Here is a 19,774-nt window from a genome sequence, read left to right as displayed (position 1 = left end):
TCCAACTAATAAAAATAAATGGAAAAAAAAAAAAAAAAGAACATGCCTGTATCAGGTGGACATGAGTCTGAGTAAGCTCGGGGAGTTGGTGATGGGCAGGGAAGCCTGGTGTTCTGCAGTTCATGGGGTCACAAGGAGTCGGACATGACTGAGCAACTGAACTGAACTGATTGTGGTGTATAACTATTTTTATACATTATTGGGTTCTATTTGCTAATTTTTCATGTAGATTTTTGCACTTATGTTCCGGAGAGATATTGGTCTGTAGTTTCTTTTTTAGAATTTACTTTTGGCTGTGTTGGGCCTTCATTGCTGTGTGGGCTTTTCTCTTGCAACAAACGGGGCTTACTCTCCATTGGTGGTACACAGGTGGTACATAGGTACATAGGCTTCTCTTTGAGGTGGCTTCTCTTGTTGTGGAGCATGGGCTCCAGAGCACAGTTTCAATCGTTGTGGTGGATGGGTTTAGTCGCTCTGTGGCATGTGGAATCTTCCTGGACCAGACATCAAACCTGTGTGCCCTTCCTTGGCACATGGATTCTTATCCACTGTACCAACAGGGAAGTTCATTATATGATTTCTGCTGTTTTAAATTTTTTAGACTGTCTGTGGCCTAGAATGTGGTATGGTATATCTTTGTGAATCTTCCACGTGAGCATGAGAATAACATGTGTTCTGTTGTTGCCATAATTCATAGATGTGAATTGTATCCAGTTGACCAATGTTATTTTTTTAATATTTATTTATTTGGCTGTGTCAGGTCTTAGTTGTGGCATGCAGAATCTTCATTGCATCATGTGGAATCTTTTGTTGCAGCTCACAGACTCTCTGGTTGTGATGTGCAGGCTCAGGAGTTGGGGGGTGTGGGCTCTAAAGCATGTGGCTTCAGTAGTTATGGCACATGGGCTTAGTTGCTCCATGGCATGTGGGATCTTAGTTCCTGAACCAGGGTTTGAACTCGTGTCCTTTGCATTGCAAGGTGATTCTTAACCACTGGATCACCAGGAGGGTCCTAGATATTATTGTTGAGTTTAACTCTGTTCTTCCTTATTTTCTGCCTGATGATCTGAACATTTCTGATAGACAGGTGTTGAAATCTCCAGCTCAGATAGTGGGTTTACCCATGTCCTTTGCAATTCTATTAGTTTCTTCTTCACAGTTTGTCTGTGTTAGGTTCATTCACATGAAGGATTGTTGTGTCTTCCTGATAATTGACTCCTTTATCATTATTTATCCCTGATACCTTTCCTTGAAGTTTGTTCCCTGTAAAATTAATAGGCTGTTCCTGCTTTCTCATGACTGCTGTTTACATGTGGATTTTCTTTCATCTGTTTGTCTTTATACCCAGTGTGAGCTTCCTATAGGCAACATATGACTGAGTCTGCTGTTTTGATCTAGCTTACAATCAATTATTGGTCATTTAGATCACTAACTTTCAAAGTGATTATTGATGTAGTTGGATTAGTATCTACCATATGTTACTGTAGTTTATTTGTTGCCCTTTTCCATCTAACTTTTTTTGACACTTTTTCTGCCTTTTGTGATTTTTACCTGCGCATTTTGTATGATGTCATTTTCTCCCTTTTATTAGCATATCACTTAAATATTCTTTTTACTTTCTTTAGTAGTTGCCCTAGAGTTTGCATCATACATTTACAGCTAATCATAGGCCACTTTTAAATAATGTCAAAATTCAAAGTTTCAAATACCTTAAAATAAAAAAATAATCTTAGTCCCTTCCTTCAATCCCTAGAATCTTTGCTGTCATTTTAAAAATTTATATACAAGCATATTGTTGTTGTTGTTGTTTAGTCATTAAGTCATGTCTGACTGTTTGTGACCCCATGGACTGTAGCCTGCCAGGCTCCCCTGTCCATGGCATTTCTCAGGCAAGAATACTGGAGCAGTTCGCCATTTCCTTCACCAGGGGATCTTCCTGACCCAGGGATTGAACCTGCATCTCCTGCATTAGCAGGCAGATTCTTTACTGCTGAGCCACCTGGGAAGCCCATATACAAGCATACACAAACAAATATAAGTATATAGTATATGCTTACATAATTGAATATATTATTGGTAGTATTATTTAACAAAATATTATCTGATAGATACATAAGAACTAAGAAAAATAAGTTTATTTTGACTTCACTTATTCTTTCCTCAATGCTCTTTCTTCCTTTCTGTAGGCCTGAGTTTCTGACCTTCTCTCTAAACAGCTATATTTTTCTTCTGTCTAAACAATTGATAATTTTTCTTCTCTAAACAACTTATTTTTGCCATTTCTTCCAAGGCAACAAATTCACTCAGTCTTTGTGTGTCTGAGAAAGTCTATATTTCTCCTTCATCTTTGATAGATAATTTTTCAGGATATAGAATTCTAAGTTGGTTGTTTTTTCTCAACACTAAATACTGTTCTCTCTTCTCTTCTTGCTCTCATGGATTCTGAGAAATTAAATGTAATCCTTAGCTTTGTTTCTCTAGGGTATTAGAGAATGATTAAAGAAAATTCAGGAAATACAAACAAACTTTAACCCTTCATGAAGCAAACAATCTCCATTTGGAAAACTGCAAAATGGGGGAGAAGGCAAGAAGCTTTTCTAAGAAAGAATGAAGAACAAGATAGAGACAAATAGAAAATTTCTGATTGGTTGGGCAACATAGTCAATCTTGTTTAGGACAAGAAGGAGCAAGGTAAGAAGTATAGAGCCCAGAACTAGCTCAGCCTTTGGGGACTGACTGACTGGATACTGCAGTGTTTTTGGTCAAGAGGAACATGCCCAGAGACACAAAAGTCATATAAATTTCAATTTGCTGCCAGAGCACCCTAGGCAGAAGCAGCTCCATCTTGGACCTAGAAAGTTATTTCAACACCAGACAAGGTGCTTTGTTTTTGTGTTTCCCCCCTCTGATATCTCTCAGGAGTTCTTGTTTATCTTTGGTCATATGTAGATTGAGCATAAAACTCCAGCCAGTTTTCATAACCCTAAAAACAATTATGCCTTTAAAGTGCTGCACTCAGTATGCCAGCAAATTTGGAAAACTTAGCAGTGGTCATAGGACGGGAAAAGGTCAGTTTTCATTCCAATCCCAAAGAAAGGTAATGCCAAAGAATGTTCAAACTACTGCACAACTGTGCTTATTTCACATGATAGCAAGGTAATCCTCAAAATCCTTCAAGCTGGGCTTCAGCAGTATGTGAACCAAGAACTTCCAGATGTACAAGCTGTATTTAGAAAAGGCAAAGGAACCAGTGGTCAAATTGTCAGCATCTTTTGGATCACAGAAAAAGAAAAAGAATTCCAGAAAAACTTCTACTTCTGTTTCATTAACTATGCTAAAGCCTTTGATTACGTGAATAACAACAAACTGGGGGAAATTCTTAAAGAGATAGGAATATCAGACCATCTTACCTGCCTCCTGAGAGGCTTGTATGAAGGTCAAGAAGCAATACTTAGAACCAGGCATGGAACAACAAACTGGTTCAAAACTGGGAAAGGAGTGTGTCAAGGCTGTATATTGTCACCTTGCTTCTTTAACTTCTAGGTAGAGAACATCATGTGAAATGCTGGGCTGGATGAGTCACAAGCTGGAATCAGGATTGCTGGGAGAAATATCAATAACCTCAGATATGCAGATGACACCACTCTAATGGCAGAAAGCAAAGAGAAACTAAAGGGCCTCTTGATGAGAGTGAAAGAGAAGAGTGAAAAAGCTGACTTAAAACTCAACATTCAAAAAACAAAGATCATGGCATCCAGTCCCATCACTTCATGGCAAATAGATGGGGAAATAATGGAAACAGTGACAGACTTTATTTTCTTGGGCTCCAAAATCACTGCATATGGTGACTGCAGTCAGTCATGACATTAAAAGACACTTGCTCCTTGGAAGAAAAACTATGACAAACCTGGACAACATATTAAAAAGCAGAGACATCACTTTGCCAACAAAGGTCTGTCTAGTCAGAGCTATGGTTTTTCCAGTAGTCCTGTATGGATGTGGAAGTTGGACCATAAAGAAAGCTGAGCACCAAAGAATTGATGCTTTTGAACTGTGGTGTTGGAGAAGACTCTTGAGAGTCCCTTGAACAGCAAACAGATGAAACCAGTCAATCCTAAAGGAAATCAACCCTGATTATTCATTGGAAGGACTGATGCTAAAGCTCCAATACTTTGGTCACCTGATGCAGAGAGCCAGCTCATTAGAGAAGAACCCTGATGCTGGGAAAGATATAAGGCAGGAGAAGAAGGGATGACAGGATGAGATGGTTGGATGGCATCACTGACTCAGTGAACATGAGTTTGAGCAAACTCCACAAGACAGTGAAAGACAGGGAGGCCTGGAGTGCTGTAGTCCATGGGGTTCCAAAGAGTCAGACATGACTTAGTGACTGAGCAACAACAAGTTGCTTCACCTATTTCATTTGTTTCTTTCTCTTTGCTCCTTCAGTTAGGCTCTGATGATCCCCAAGTGGGTTAGGTTCTCATTCCTAGGTTTCCCTAAGTGCAGCCTTATTAAGAACAGAGTGCGCTCTCTGTTAGAGCATAAAGGGTTTTCTCACTGACATTTACTGTGAGGACCTGGTTGAACTCCTCAGGGTAAATCCCACAATCTTGTGGGTGTCCCCCCCATCATTAGGTCCTTCTGGAGTTCTTAACACAGGTTGTCTCCACTGAGCCTCTGGCAACTCACAAATTACAGTTAAGGCTTTCCTATCCCAGGACTGGCTCCTGGGGTAATTTCCACTTGTGTGTCTCCACTCCAGATGTTTTTTCTCACATGTGGGATGCAGGAGTGGGACAGAGGTGGGTAGTTCCTGGCCCTGGGGCAGCTGGGCAATGAGGAAACCTGAGTAGGTTAGCCTCTGTAAAGTGGTTTCTCCTGAGGGGAAGACCTGGAGCTTTGGGAAAAAATGATACTCAAACATAAACGTGTCATGAAGAATTCCTTAGACCTTATAAGCAAAAGCAACATTCCTTAGTGCCAATAAAAAGGGCACATTAGGTTTTGACTTGATTTACTGATCATCAATCATTGAGTTGAGAAAATCCCTTGGAAAATGGAATGGCTACCCACTCCAGTATTCTTGCCTGGAGAATTCCATGCACAGAGGAGGCTGGTTGGCTACAGTCCATTGTTGTTTCAAAGAGTCGGACATGATTGAAGTGACAGACACACTTTCGCTTCTTATCCAGTGTAATGGAGCAAAACGTCACCAGTGACATGTTTCCAATGATACTTATATGACAATAACTTTTAAAGCTTTGAAAATGCAGTTTTGTTAGTCTGACTTCATCCTTTCTATACTCAGAAACCACACATTATAAGCACAAGCTGGGAGGACATCTGTGCAAGTAATTCAGGGAAGCTTGAGAACGTGACTGTGTCAGCAGGATGTGATGAACTCCGTGGCAGACAAGTGTGTGTGTGGTTGTCTTGGAGATGAGACATTCAAGGCCACATAGGAAGACAGTGCAGACATTGTCTTGACCGACGCCTTCCCAACAGGGCGATTCCAAATGACAGACTCTGAATAATAAGTAGCCTGTTCCTGGGAACCACACGAACATCTCCTCATCAGATGTTTGTTTACACAACGAATCGTTGCCTGAGATACTGAACCGCCCCGAATCCTTGACACACTGTTTTTGTGCTGCGTAGAAACTCACAAGTGTTGCCTTACATGACTGTACAAGCCTCCTAAAATATTTCAGCAGGTTCAAAGCCACTTCTGCTTTCACCTGACTCATTCTTTTTAGAGAGAGAGAGATCTGTTTTTAAGGTAGGGTTTAAATGGTGCCTCTGGAGAAGGAAATGGCACCCCACTCCAGTACTCTTGCCTGGAAAATCCCATGGATGGAGGAGCCTGGTAGGCTACAGTCCATGGGGTCGCAAAGAGTCGGACATGACTGAGAAATTTCACTTTCTTCTTTCTTTCTTTAAATGGTGCATGAGATCAGAATCTCTTTTAAAAAAAAAGTTTATTGGAGTTTACTTGCCTTACAGTGTGCTCTGTTCATGTCTATTGTGCAACAAAGTGAATCAGCTATATGTGTAACTACATCCCCTCTTTTTGGATTTCCTTCTCATTTAGGTCACCAAGGGGGACAGAGGGGTGGGATGATTTGGGAGATTGGGATTGACATATATACACTATTGATAGTATGAATAAAATAGATAATTAATGAGAACCTACAGTATAGCACAGAATCTTTAAAAATTTTTTTTCCGGCTGTGCTGTGCGGGCGTTTTCCTAGTTGTGGCGCGTGGTGGCTTCTCTGTCATGACTCCCAGGTTCTAGAGCACAAGCTCAACAGCTGTGGCACAGGCTTAGTTGCTCTGCAGTAGGTGGGGTCTTCCCCAACCAGGGATCAAACTCATGTCTCCTGCATTGGCAGGTGGATTCTTTAGCACTGAGCCACCAGAGAAGCCCCCAGAATCTTTTTAGAATACTCTTCTCTCAGCCATTAACACATTCTGGCAATCAGATTGATATACTTTTAAAAAAAAAAATTAAGTTTCTTTTTCTTTCAGTAGGGGAAGTTAATACTGCTTCAAATATTTTTTCCAAAGTTAGTTTTAAATTTCACATTCATGTATCCCAGGAGGTAGGCAGGAGTTTCTAATATATGACAGTAAGGGTCAATAACACTTAAAATCATGTTTAATCATAACATGCTTACATTGTGGAAATGTGCATAAATTATTAATTACAGCTCATTAAATTTTTACAAATGGCAACCCACACCAGTATTCTTGCCTGGAGAATCCCATGGACAGATGAGCCTGGTGGGCTACAGCCCATGGGGTTGCAAAGAGTCAAACGCAACTAAGCAACTAACCCTTTCACTTTCAACTTTTCTCAAGTAAAAAAAAATCTAGGTATCTTCTGTTCGTACTCTCATAAGTGAAGACTGTCTTGTTAAGATCTGTTGGGCCTGTATCTTGGTCTTCATGGTCTGAATTTCTGCAGCTTTTTCTCAAAATGTTTCCCACTGTCGCCAGAGCTACTCCTGGTCTCTACTCAAAACTTGCCCCCTCCACTTTTAGCAGGAGTGAGTATACATCTTTAAGTTAAAGCGTCCAGAGATCTCAAGCCAGGCCCCTCAAGGAGTTTATAGTCAGTTGTTCAGGGGCTGTAAGCCTAATCCCAGCACACTGCCCAAGATGACGACTCATGCAGGAGACAGCTTCTCCAGAAGACCCAGGACGCAAGCTCCCAGCATCAGAGGCGGGTGGTCCTTTTTCAGTCTGCTTTCCTGTGTTCTCTCCTTGTGTCCTTGCTTTCTTCTTCATTTACTTAAGAATCTAGACTATTAACAGATAGGCAAACCTCTTATCTACAGTGTGTTTGTTTCCCATCTTTAATTTTTCTTTTGATGCTCTGAGTCACCCCTTTGTGCGTCTTTTGATTAAGAAGCACGTTCAGTGTAACTATTGTTTTTACTTGTGCTCCTTTGAATAACAACCAGCTTCCTCTGATGCTAGTTCACTGCAATAAGAAAGGTGATACTCTGTGTAACTGGAATCAAGCAATAAAGGCTTTGGAAATGACAAAACACTGGGTCAAGTGGCCAGAAAAATCAAACTCCCATCAAACCTAGACATGAAGATGTCTGCCTGAACAATAACAACACTTAGCAACTTCGTAGCCCACGTTTCACATAAATAGAGCTTGGGCACCCTTAGCTTCTGCTGAGTACAGGACCACAGACCCCGGAAACCTGTCTTTCTTCGTATTATTCCATGTCACTTTGCTCAGAAGTGTCATCACCAAAATCTGAAATACTGAGAAATGGGCTTTGTCCCTTCAAGTGATCCAACGAGTGATCTTTGAGCAAAAAGAAATAGCAAATCTGACAGTAATAGATTCTGGAAAACTGCTAGCAGAGCCTTATCATATACCTACAACTCACCAAAAAGCAGTGAAGATGGAAATTGCTTCTGTTTGCAGACAATGGTGTTATAATCTCCACCCTGGGCTGACATGGATGTCAAGGGAGAGGGGCTGAGAGTTTAAACCCATGTGGTTTTGGTTTTCCCCGTGATTAGAAACTATTCATCCCCAAGATACATTCCTGTCACTATGTGAAGGCTGAGAAAAATGAAAGACAGGGTAAGTCTGGCTCTGGGAAATACTTATCCTTGAGTATCAACTATAAATCACCTGATTTATCAAGTTTATCAAAACTTGATAAATTTATCAAAAACACCTGAATTATCAAGACTATTGAGCAAACTCGGCTCAGAACTTGGTCTCGTATGCACATGAGTTTGTGTCTTACACACTGCCAGGTCCCAAAGAGTTCCCGATTTCACAATACTCATCTGAGAATCTGTCACCTAGTCAGACCCTACAAACCCACCACTCCACTCTTTCTATCTAGGCTGTTAAGATTCTGCCAGGGTGTTTTCCTTTCTTATTTCAGCAAATCCAGCAAAGTAAGCCTTGCCTGCTCAGTGAGGTTTTTTGACACTGTTTTGCTAAAGCCTAAAGTTGACAAAAGCTAAAAACACAAAAATCAATAGTATATCTATAGGATAGCAAGGCATGCCTAGAAATAGAATTGGGAAACAATCTTTCCACGATATATACAGCAATAATAAAATGCTTATAAACAATGTCCACAAGAAAGGCACAGGATCTATATAAATAAAACAATCGAGTCATTCTGAAAGAAGTAATGGAAAATGCCAACAAAATGGAAATGTGCGAGAAGAATAAAAGTATCAATTTCTCCCAAATTATCATAGAATTCATACAGTCTTAAAGGACCACAATACTTTACAAACATTTTGCCATGTTAAACAATTAGCACTGTTCTCAGATTGGTAGCTTTAGATGAAATATGAGTAGAGTGTTACATCTTTAATTTATTTTGCAGGTAAATGATATTAGACTACATAAGCATTAGCCTTATCTTTATAAGAATAAATAAAATTTAATTACATCTTCAAAAGCACTTACATTCAGCTTAATTTAAGTCACTCTGATTTCTTTATATTTTTCATTCTAATTTATCTTTTAATTTTAAAGATAATGTTGAAGTAATATAATTTTCATTGAACAAATCTAGGTGATCTATTGAAGGGAAAGTAATGTTTAGAAGGAAAAAAATTTAGTCATATTTTGTAAAGTTTTATTACCTTCATTTAAGCAAAATCACTGTTTTCAATTATTTATATAAATATCCCTTCCCTTCAACAGAACATGAAAGCTATGCAGTGATAGTCAGTGGTCTTGGATATTTTGTCAAATTTCAGTCACATAGCACTCATAATTTCACACATTTTAAAGTCTTGTCTTGAAGATTCACATATTATTTGATAGTTTATTGGCATTTGTAATTTTATCTTTAAAAGTATAAACACATCACACACTCACCTCACTTGTACTGTTGCTCACGACTGTTAGGAGGGGCTGCAGGAAGGTTCCTGGATTCATCTGAAAAGCTGGCAGGGGAGTGAGGAAGTGTACGCATTCCGAGGAGGTGGAGTGGGAACGAGGCACAGGTGGAATCTGGAGGAGCTCTAGGTCCAGAGAAACTATGGAGGGACTTTGACCATGGCTTCTTGACCACAGTACTTATTTATTTTATTTTTACTGTGGTATCTTTATGCTTTTATTTGTACATTTTACTACTGTAATACAGACACAACAAGATGGAAGACCAGTATTGGACTGTGGTAAATTCAGCAATGTCATATTACTTAAGATCTATCGGGTCTTTGGTGAGGATTATTTTCAACGTCATGCTCTATGAAGCTATAGCATCCATTATTGTAAAACCTGTTTTACAAACATATGAAAATACAGTATCAGTGGTCTGAAATGTTTCTGAAACAATCTCGTAAGAAATAGAAGCTTTATTTTTTAAATATTTATTTTTCTGCACCTGGTCTTGTTTGTGACATGTGGGATCTAGTACCCTGACCAGGGATTGAACCGGGGTCCCTTGCATTGGGAGAAGAAATACTTTTTTCCCTGATTTTTATTTAGCTGTTAGCTCTGAATATGGCAACTAAGGCTCTATATAGGAAGAGTAGTTCTGGATATGACGAAGAATTTAAGCATAGAAGACTTAGAGAGGGGTTTTGTTGTGATAAATAAAGCAAAACAGGAAAAAGGGCAAGTAAGACTGCTTTAAATGTGAGACAAGTGGGAGTTCAAAAACAAGAAATGTGATGGAAAAGGCCACTCCAGTATTTATTGAGGAAATATTGTGTGATGGGCCAGGCAGGTTCCCATCCCGTGAACTGTACATTCTAGTGGGCAGATGGGACACCCCATTTTCTGAACCCCAAGCATGCCCTTGACATGTTTTTACTAGCAAGTGTGGTTGGACCTATCTAAGTTGTGTGAAGCAGTGGAATCCAGTGAGTCAAAAATGTGCAAGTTCTGACATTCTGCAGGTTATAAGGAAGGCCTTACAAACAGGTTTTAGTGAACAGATTTCACTCTTTGTGTTGTTTTCATTAAATACTAACATTTCTGTGATGAGGCAGAACTAAACAGGGTCAAAATCACGCATGGATCATTGGAGTTAAGACTTTTAAAAATATGTTTATTTGTGTATTTATTTATTTATGCCTGTGCTGGGTCTTTGTTGCTGCCTGGGCTTTTCTCTAGTTGCAGCAAATGGAGGCTACTCTCTCGTTGCAGTGCCTGGGCTTCTCATTGCAGTGGCTTCTCTTGTGGCGTGCAGGTTCTGTACCTGTGGCACGTGGGCTCAGAAGTTGCAACTCCCGGGGTCCATGGTGTGTGTGCTTAGTAGTTGTGGCCTACAGGCTTAGCTGCCCCACAGCATGCGGGATCTTCCTGGACCAGGGGTGGAACCTGTGTCTCCTAAATTGGCAGGTGAATTCTTTACCCTGAGCCACCAGGGAAGCCTTGGAGTTAGTCTTTTAATAAGTAAGCCTCAAAAAGAAACAACAGAACCTCAATGGTCATCTTGCATTCATCTCCCTAACAATAATCGCTGGTAATTATCGAGTGCTCTTCGTGTACCACACATCAGTATGTACTTTAAATGCATTATCCAATTTGTTGGGGAATTGTACCAAAGATATGTTGGATATTTATGTTTAATGTCCCATTCTCAAGTAAAGTATCCTCACCACCATCTATTAATACTATGTCTGTTTCCATGAGCTCAGTTTCTCAGGCTTAATCCTGTTATGGAAGGCTTGCAAGACACACATCTCAGCAGGTTATAGCTGAAGGCTTTTCTTCTAATATATTATTTTATCATTTACACTTAATATTTTTGGGTTATATCTACTGGTGTTGTTTCTAACTGAAATTAGTCCATTTTTATGTAAGTACATCTCATAATGTCAACATATTAGTTGTGATTCTTCTTCTCTGTTAAATTCTATAAGCATACTCTTTTATTTGAGGCAATTATAGAATTCTGCTCTCACAATGACACATTTAAACTGTTTAAATAGATACCCACACAAATTCTCATTTATACCAAGGAGCTGGTCATTTCTGAAGTCATGGAAAAATAAACAAAGAACAGCTGGTTGAGCCGTCCTATAAAAATGTTGACTTTCAAAATTTTTTCATATTTTCCTTTAAGTTCTCCATGTTTCCCATCCATGATAAACCAGATTATGTAACAGAAAATTTCAAATTAGGCTTAAATTCCAAAATCAAGTTTCAGTTCAAATCCTTTCTCCAAGAGAACTAGTTTTCCAAACTTCCTCTCTTCTTCTCAAATCTAATCAAAACATTTGAGGTAATTAAAATTCAAAACCTCAAGGTCTCATCAAGGTTACTTTTATGCATCTGTCTCAATAGGGAAACACAATTCTACCTCTGCATTTCTAGTGGAAGGATTTACCATCAAAGGGCTATGCCCCAGGCCCCTTGACTAGGAGTATACAGCTTAAAATCTGGTGTTTATTAAATGTGCACAATATTGGGATGTAACTGGCATTTTTAAAAATTCAGTAATGCCCATTACAAATATCTGGACAGACTCAAAAACAACTGGTTAACCTTAAAATAAAGAGAGCCACCATTTAATAACACATTTTTACCTTGGTAAGAATGAAACAGTGTGACCTAGGAGAGTCTAGAAATTCTTGGATTAATTATAATAACATGGTGATAGGTATCTCAAGGTACTTTCTAAACTCAGCAAGCCACTGGGCTCCAACTGCTCCATCCACAACCCGGTGATCACAACTAAGTGTAACAGACATCAGGCTAGCCACATCAAATCCTTTTTCATTATCTGCTGGAACCAGTTGATCCTCTGAAGCACCAATTGCCAAAATACATGCTTGGGTGGGTTAAAAATAGCAGAGAAGTTCTTAATCCCAAACATTTCTAAATTTGAGGTTGTAAAAGTGCCACTCTGGAACTTACGTGGCTGTAGTTTACCCTCTTGTGCTTTGGTTGCTACAGAAACAACGTCATTAGCAGTGGTTTCCAGTCCTTTTATATGTGCATTAAATACAATAGGTGTGATGAGTCCTGCAGGACTGCAACACTGATATCAACGACATGATTTTGTCTTACAACTGTGTGCAGCCAAGAATTTCCTTCAGAACTTTTAAACATGCCAAAGCTGAAGCTTTATAATGAAGTCATTGATGGAAATTTTGCTTTTTCCTTGTAACATCTTCCCTACCAACCAAACTTCTCCCATATTTACATCAATAGCAAGATAATAATGAGGTACTGTTTGCTTATATTGCATTAGCTGCTGTGCAATGACTTGGTGAATGTTGGTGACTGGGATATCTGTGAAGACACCTGTAGGAACTGGAGCCACTCTTCCACTCAGGGGAAGCACAGCTGCTGCTGGAGTGGGGGCAGTTTTCATAGGCACAAGGGAGTTGTCCTTCTTAATGATTCTGCCATCTGGTCCCTTTTACTTGTGTAAGGTTAACCCGTTTCTCTGCTGCCAACTTCTTTGCAAGCAGGCTAAGGGGCACTCTTCCCTTTGGTCCAGCTGGAGCTGGGCGGGGCGGGGGCGCTGAAGGTGGATGGGCTAGGCGGTTTTAAATCAGTTACTTCAGTTGGCCGATAGTCAGCAAACACTGGTATATCTGCCTCTTTTTCTACAATGATAGAGTGGGGTTCCTACAGGGACATCTCGTGTGCCTTCGTGGATCAGGATTTTGATCCCTTCTTCCTGTACTTCGAAACCTATAGAGGTCTTGTCAGTCTCTATCTCTGCCAATAAATCCCCCTCGTTTAGCTTCTCACCCACTTTTCCCCCCCCCCCCACCCCCATCTCTGAATGTGCCCATGGTCACGATGAGGGCAGGAAGAACCACCTGCATGTGAGTAGGAGATGAGCTACCAAGAGCCTGAGCAGAGGGTGCAGGTGACGGAGCAGCGGCGGCAGGGGTTAGTGCGGGGCTCCTTGTGGGGCAGGTGCTGCCAAAGAATCAAGTGTGTAATCTTTAAAGCTTTCAACTGTGATACAGATGATTGCTCCAACTGGAACATCTCTGTTACCTTCAGCAACAAGGATCTTTGCCATGTAACACACCTCCACGCTCTCAAATCCAACAGTAGCTTTATCAGTTTCAACCTCTGCAATTAGTTCACCCTCACTGTTTTGTTTTCTCCTTCCTTCTTTTCCCAGCAGCTATGCTGCCTGCCTGCATTGAAGGGAAAAGTGAAGGCAATGGAACCTTCTGATGCGGGGGTAGGCTATGCAGCGGCGGCTAGGCGATCCCCAGAGCTGCAGCAAGACGCGATTCCGCGGTGTGGCGCAAGAGATGGGGTTCCAGCCGCAGAGTGCCCGGACTCTGCCATATCCTGTGGTCTTGCTGCTGCAACGAGCCAGAGTCGAGCCAGCCTGCGGCGTCACGCACGCAGCTCCCGGCTCCTTCCGCAAGGCCATCCACCGAGCCCCGAATCTTGCCCTTGGGGCTGCATTCTGAGCCCGTCGCGCACGGACGCGCCACAGAGTGCCACGGGCCCCACACCCGAAAAGCAATGCCGTCTCCGGAGTGACTTCTCCAAGAGCAGCGCGGCGTTGCCGTCAGCCGCGCCGCGCGGCCGCAAGTTGTCGTAAAACGGGCTGAAAAGATTTCCACCCCCCCCCCCCCCCCCCCCACCCCCCCCCCCCCGGCTCCGCGGACCAGAAATGCGGTGAACGTACGGTCTTTCTCCGTGAAATGGGGCTAAGGATGACCCAGAGCGGGTCAGGGAGGCTGCTATAGAGCCACGCGGGGCAGCAGCATTCCAGCAGGCCGAATCTGGGAGAATTAGGCTTAGAGAGGAGTGGAACGTGGTGGGCTCTGTGGTGAAGGCGTCTCTGGGGAGGACAGGACCTGAGTGCTGTGATCCTTAATTGTAGCTTAAATTATGGATGATACTTTGGCGTGAATTAATTTTTTAAAATTTTGTGATCCCATTTTAATTTATTTTTTATGCAAAGACTTCCTCTCCTGATCCTCACTTTCTCCTTTCCTAGCTGTCTGTGATTTTTATCTGTTTCTTAAAACTTAACTTGATTTGTTAAAAAATCACATCATCCAGGTGGTATGTAAAATACTTTCTATTATTTTTAGATAAGAAAAAAGCGAAATGAATTCCCTGGTTGTCCAGTGGTTAGGGCCCCATGCTTCCCCATGCTTCCCCATGCAGGGGGCTCAGGTTTGACCCGGGTCAGGGAACTAAGATCCCACCTGCCCGCTGGACAACTATGCCCACGACCACACCTATAGCAGAGCGTTGTTCTGCAAGGAAGACCCAGCACAAGAAAAATATATAAAAAGGTTCCCTCCGTCCTGCACCCCACCGCATCCCACCTCTCTAGGCTGATACCTACCTATACTCATGGCTGATTCACATTGTTGTGGGGCAGAAACCAACACAACATGTAAAGCAATTAACCTCCAAACAAAAATAGTTTTTAAAAAGTAGTATCAGGCCCCCCCCCAAAAAAAATCTGTGGAATATGTAATGAAGGTATAGGGTCAAAATTCAATTACTTGAAAAAAATAATTTTATATAATTTAAATGAAAAAAAAATTTAAGTCATGAACTTTGCTTTATCTTCTTGGCTTATGCATTAATCCTTTCCCTTCCTAGTGGTTGGAGGTGGAAATCTCACGAACTAAAGGAGAATATATTCGAGAAAGGCAAGTATTTGAGAAGAATTGCAGCAAATTTGCAAATATTTATTGGCTTGTGCATTCAATAGCTAAATCACTTTATGAATTTTTCCTTTTTCTCTCATGCAGCTGCTGCTAAGTCACGTCAGTCATGTCCGACTCTCTGTGACCCCATAGACAGCAGCCCACCACACTCCCCCGTCCCTGGGATTCTCCAGGCAAGAACACTGCAGTGGGCTGCCATTTCCTTCTCCAGTGCATGAAAGTGAAAAGTGAAAGTGAAGTCGCTCAGTCGTGTCTGACTCTTCGGGACCCCATGGACTGCAGCCTACTAGGCCCCTCCATCCATGGGATTTCCCACGCAAGAGTACTGGATTTTCTCTCATGAAAACTTTCTAAATAATTCAAGATGCTGTCATTGGTAGCTCACATGGAGCCTGACTGTTTTTAAACATTGGATCAGAATTCAGAAAGGAAGTACATATGCAAGTGTTTGTGTATTTATTAAAACTTTTAAAATTTCAGAATCAATAGCAAATGAATACATTAACTCTTTTGCTCTAGGGAGTATATTTCTATTTTCAATATTGGTGTTGGTTGCTTAGTCGCTAAGTCATGTCCAACTCTTGCGGCCCCATGAACTGTAGACCACCAGGCTCCTCTGTCAATGGGATTCTCCAGGCAAGAATACTGACGTGGGTTGCCATGCCCTCCTCCAGGGGATCTTCCTGACCCAGGATTGAACTTGCATCTCTTACATTGGCAGGCAGATTCTTTACCACTGAGCCACCAGGGAAGTCCATTTTCAATAATAAATTTCTACAATTACTGTGCATTTTTGAGCTGAAAAAGGTAACACAGAATCAAATTTAGTTGTTTTTCTATTAATGAAACAATAGTTAATGTGATGAACTAAGGGTAAAGTCATCTTTGAAACTGTGTATCAGAGAAGAAATATCTAATTAAATTAAATTTTAACACAAGAAATCCCTGCAGTGGTGACCTGACATTGATTAAAATCGTATTAAAACTACAAAGTTTTTGCACAAACTTTTTCAGAAGAGAGAAAAAGTTGTAACCGTGCATCTAGGGATATCTTCCCTTCCTGAAGTTGCAGTGCCTTTCAGAAATGCATGTCTTTACCCCTGTTCAGAGTTGATTTTCAGAAGTGCACTGTTTCAGTCATTAATCAATATGGAATCATGGGAAATAAATCCTTTCTTAAAGGCATTCATCTTAACCACTAACATGGTTAAGATGACTGCAGTATGTCTTTAGTACATCCAAACATCAACCTTTCACCTCATTGTCATCTACCTTTGGATCCACATACGTTTCTGGTAATTTTTGAGACCAGAAAAACCTAAGAAAAAAGAAAGCCCAGCAAATAAGTAATTATGTTGTTTTCTCCATGTGTACTTGTGAATTTCTCATTGTTCCCATGACCTGAGTTTAGTTTTCCCTTAGTAACTTTTTCTTCACACCTTTAATATGTGCTGAGTTTTATCTCAGAAAATGCTGCTTTTCAGTGAGCTCCAATCTCTTCTTTGAAAACTCTCCGAAATGTTTGGCCTTGTGTGAACAAAAGAACAGAAACCACCTGGAACAAATCTGAAACTGTAATACCTGAATACTGTTCTCTACAAAGAACAGTAAGAGAACTGCTCTCCCCAAGAAATAAACAAGTGTTTTAGAATAAGAAAATGGTAATATAGTAAAAATAAGATTGGGAGTCACAGACGAATCAAGCAGTAAAATTAGAAGACACTTTTTAGCTCCAGAAAGCAAACGTAAGTCATGAATAATCCAATGTCTGTGCTCAAACAAATTAGTTAGTGTACTTTCAGGGTGAAATACAGATTGCTTTGTTTAAAGATGATTCTTTTTATCTAGACAGACATGTTGATACTGAATCCAAGTGGAAGATACCTAAAAGTCACATTATGTGGGCACTCTAATGATATCATCTCCATAGTTTGAATAATTCTGGGTTCGTATATTTGCATAAAAAGTTTCACTGAAAATCCAGAACCACAACTGAATTTGTCCAGAAGGTCAATGGTGTTGACAGGTAAGAAGTAAAGTCAGGTGAATCTGGAGAACAGAGCAGAAACTATTTTAAAGTAAACACCAGTTTAAACTGTTTGACTATGGCATTTGGTTTGCATCGGTTGAGTTCAGTTCAGTCGCTCAGTTGTGTCCGACTCTGCAGCCCCATGGACTGCAGCACACCAGGCTTCCCTGTCCTTCACTGTCTCCCAGACTTGCTCAAACTCATGTCCATTGAGTTGGTGATGCCATCCATCCATCTCATCCTCTGTCATCCCCTTCTCCTCCTGCCTTCAATCTTCTGCAGCATCAGAGTCTTTTCCAGTGAGTCGGTTCTTCACATCAGGTGGCCTTCAGCATCAGCTTCAGCTTCAGCATCAGTCCTTTCGATGAATATTCAGGACTGATTTCCCTTAGGATTGACTGGTTTGATCTTCTTGCAGTCCAAGGGACTCTCAAGAGTCTTCTCCAATACCGCAGTTCAAAAGCATCGATTCTTCGGTGCTCAGCTTTCTTTATGGTCGAACATCCTTATGTGACTACTGGAGAAACCATAGCTTTGACTAGATGGACCTTTGTTGGCAGAGTAACGTCTCTTCTTTTTAACATGCTGTCTAGATTTGTGTCGGGAGCCGCCGGGGTGCCCCTAAACCGTGACAAGTTCACGGGACGAGAGAGGAACCTGCAAGGCATTTCTTCCTCACACGGGGCTGCCCCGGGGGCCCAATATGTCCCCTCGGGAGCCGCCTGGACGAGAAAGGAATCTGCAAGGCAGCTCTTCCCCTCAAAGTTGTCCGGGGGCCGGTATGTCCCTTTCTTCCTTCTGTCTTACTGTTGTTGGGCTTTCTATTAATTTTTGGAAATATAATATATAGTAATAAGGCCTCGCTGGAAAAGTCCAAGTCTTTTTGGAAATGCTCATGATTGCTCTGGCTCAGGACACAACCATAAACATCAAGTCAAAAAAAGAAAAGGCCACAGGTGTAGTTTGGCTGCTTGCTTAAAAGATTATAATGTTCTAGAATAGAAAAGAGTAGAGGCATTTAGATTTAGAAGTAGATATACTGCTTCAGTTTACTTGCTCCTTGATTGAGAGGGTTTTCATTATTGCTACTTCCTTGCAGCTGTTTGTTCATTGTTTCTCTTTCTTTAAACAACATAGAAAATTATGGGTATTTTTGTAGAGGTAGGAAATGGGGTACATAGGATTTCAATAGAAGATTTATATTAACCAGCTTCACTGCCATTATCTCACTATTAATAGAGGTGTTTTGGTGCTTTAGAGGTGTTTTTGCTGTTTAATAGTTAACCATTGTAAATTGAGATTTTGTGGTTTCAGGTAAAGAAAAATATCAGGGTTTTCTCATGGTACTATTCTCAGAAATGTCAAACATGTTACTGTGACCCTTCCCATGTATTGTTTTATTACCCAAAGAATTCATACTGTATCTGGAATCTATGGAACATTGTTTTTGTTAGAGTGAAAACTGTCAGGCCTTTGAGGCAAGAAGACTATGTACGGGACATTTAAGAAAAAATTCTGTAATCGGAGAAGTTCCAGATGAATGCATAGGGGAAAAACATGGAGAAAAAAATATTGATAGAAGCACGAAACAATATCTGATGTAATATGTGGTGACTTAAGGGGGAGGTAATGTTCATTCTATAAAAACTGAGCTTTCCTAAAAATAAAAAAAGCTACCTCTTCTACACAACCTTCTGTGTGTGTTGGTGTCTGTCTATCTTCTTCCTCGCCGACGCCACTCGTCCCTTGGGTATTCCTGGTTCTGCCGGGGCTGGACCTCAGCAGATTTGTCATAGCTTTTCTTCTAAGGAGCAAGCATCTTTTAATTTCATGGCTGTAGTCACCATCTGCAGTGATTTTGGAGTCCAAGAAAATCAAGTTTGTCACTGTTTCCATTGTTTCCCCATCTATTTGCCATGAAGTGATGGGACCAGATGCCATGATCTTCATTTTTTGAATGTTGAATTTTAAGCCAGCTTTTTCACTCTCCTCATTCACTTTCATCAAGAGGCTCTTTAATTCCTCTTCACTTTCTGCCATAAGGGTGGTATCATCTGCGTATCTGAGGTTATTGATATTTCTGCCAGCAATCTTTTTTTTTTTTTTTTTTTTTAGTTGGAGGCTAATTACTTTACATTATTGTAGTGGTTTTTGTCATACATTGGCATGACTCAGCCATGGATATACATGTATTTCCCATCCCGATCCCCCCTCCCACCTCCCTCTCCACCCGATCCCTCTGGGTCTTCCCAGTGCACCAGGTCCCAGCACTTGTCTCATGCATCCAACCTGGGCTGGTGATCTGTTTCACCCTAGATAATATACATGTTTCAATGCTGTTCTCTTGAAACATCCCACCCTCGCCTTCTCCCACAGAATCCAAAAGTCTGTTCTATTCATCTGTGTCTCTTTTTCTGTTTTGCATATAGGGTTATTGTTACCATCTTTCTAAATTCCATATATATGTGTTAGTATACTGTATTGGTCTTTATCTTTCTGGCTTACTTCACTCTGTATAATGGGCTCCAGTTTCATCCATCTCATTAGAACTGATTCAAATGAATTCTTTTTAATGGCTGAGTAATATTCCATGGTGTATATGTACCACAG

The 19,774-nt window shown here is 40.8% G+C and overlaps 1 long non-coding RNA gene and 1 pseudogene across 2 annotated transcripts; one reads left to right on the top strand and one right to left on the bottom strand.

The window, feature by feature from the left end:
• Positions 1-10,544: 10,544 nt before the first annotated feature.
• Positions 10,545-13,987, bottom strand: LOC110126305 (dihydrolipoyllysine-residue acetyltransferase component of pyruvate dehydrogenase complex-like; annotated as a pseudogene).
• A 103-nt stretch (positions 13,988-14,090) lies between these two features.
• LOC139035647 (uncharacterized) lies at positions 14,091-18,854 on the top strand. Of its 2 annotated transcripts, XR_011488309.1 has the most exons (3): positions 14,091-14,128; positions 15,068-15,117; positions 15,220-18,854. It is a non-coding gene; the product is annotated as an uncharacterized lncRNA (long non-coding RNA). The 2 variants fall into 2 exon arrangements; XR_011488308.1 differs by having other exon boundaries at positions 14,104-15,117.
• Positions 18,855-19,774: the final 920 nt, after the last annotated feature.

Source organism: Odocoileus virginianus, chromosome 6, assembly GCF_023699985.2.
Source record: "Odocoileus virginianus isolate 20LAN1187 ecotype Illinois chromosome 6, Ovbor_1.2, whole genome shotgun sequence".
Taxonomy (NCBI): domain Eukaryota; kingdom Metazoa; phylum Chordata; class Mammalia; order Artiodactyla; family Cervidae; genus Odocoileus; species Odocoileus virginianus.
Note: the sequence above shows the minus strand (reverse complement) of the source record. Positions and strands in the feature narration are given on the sequence as shown.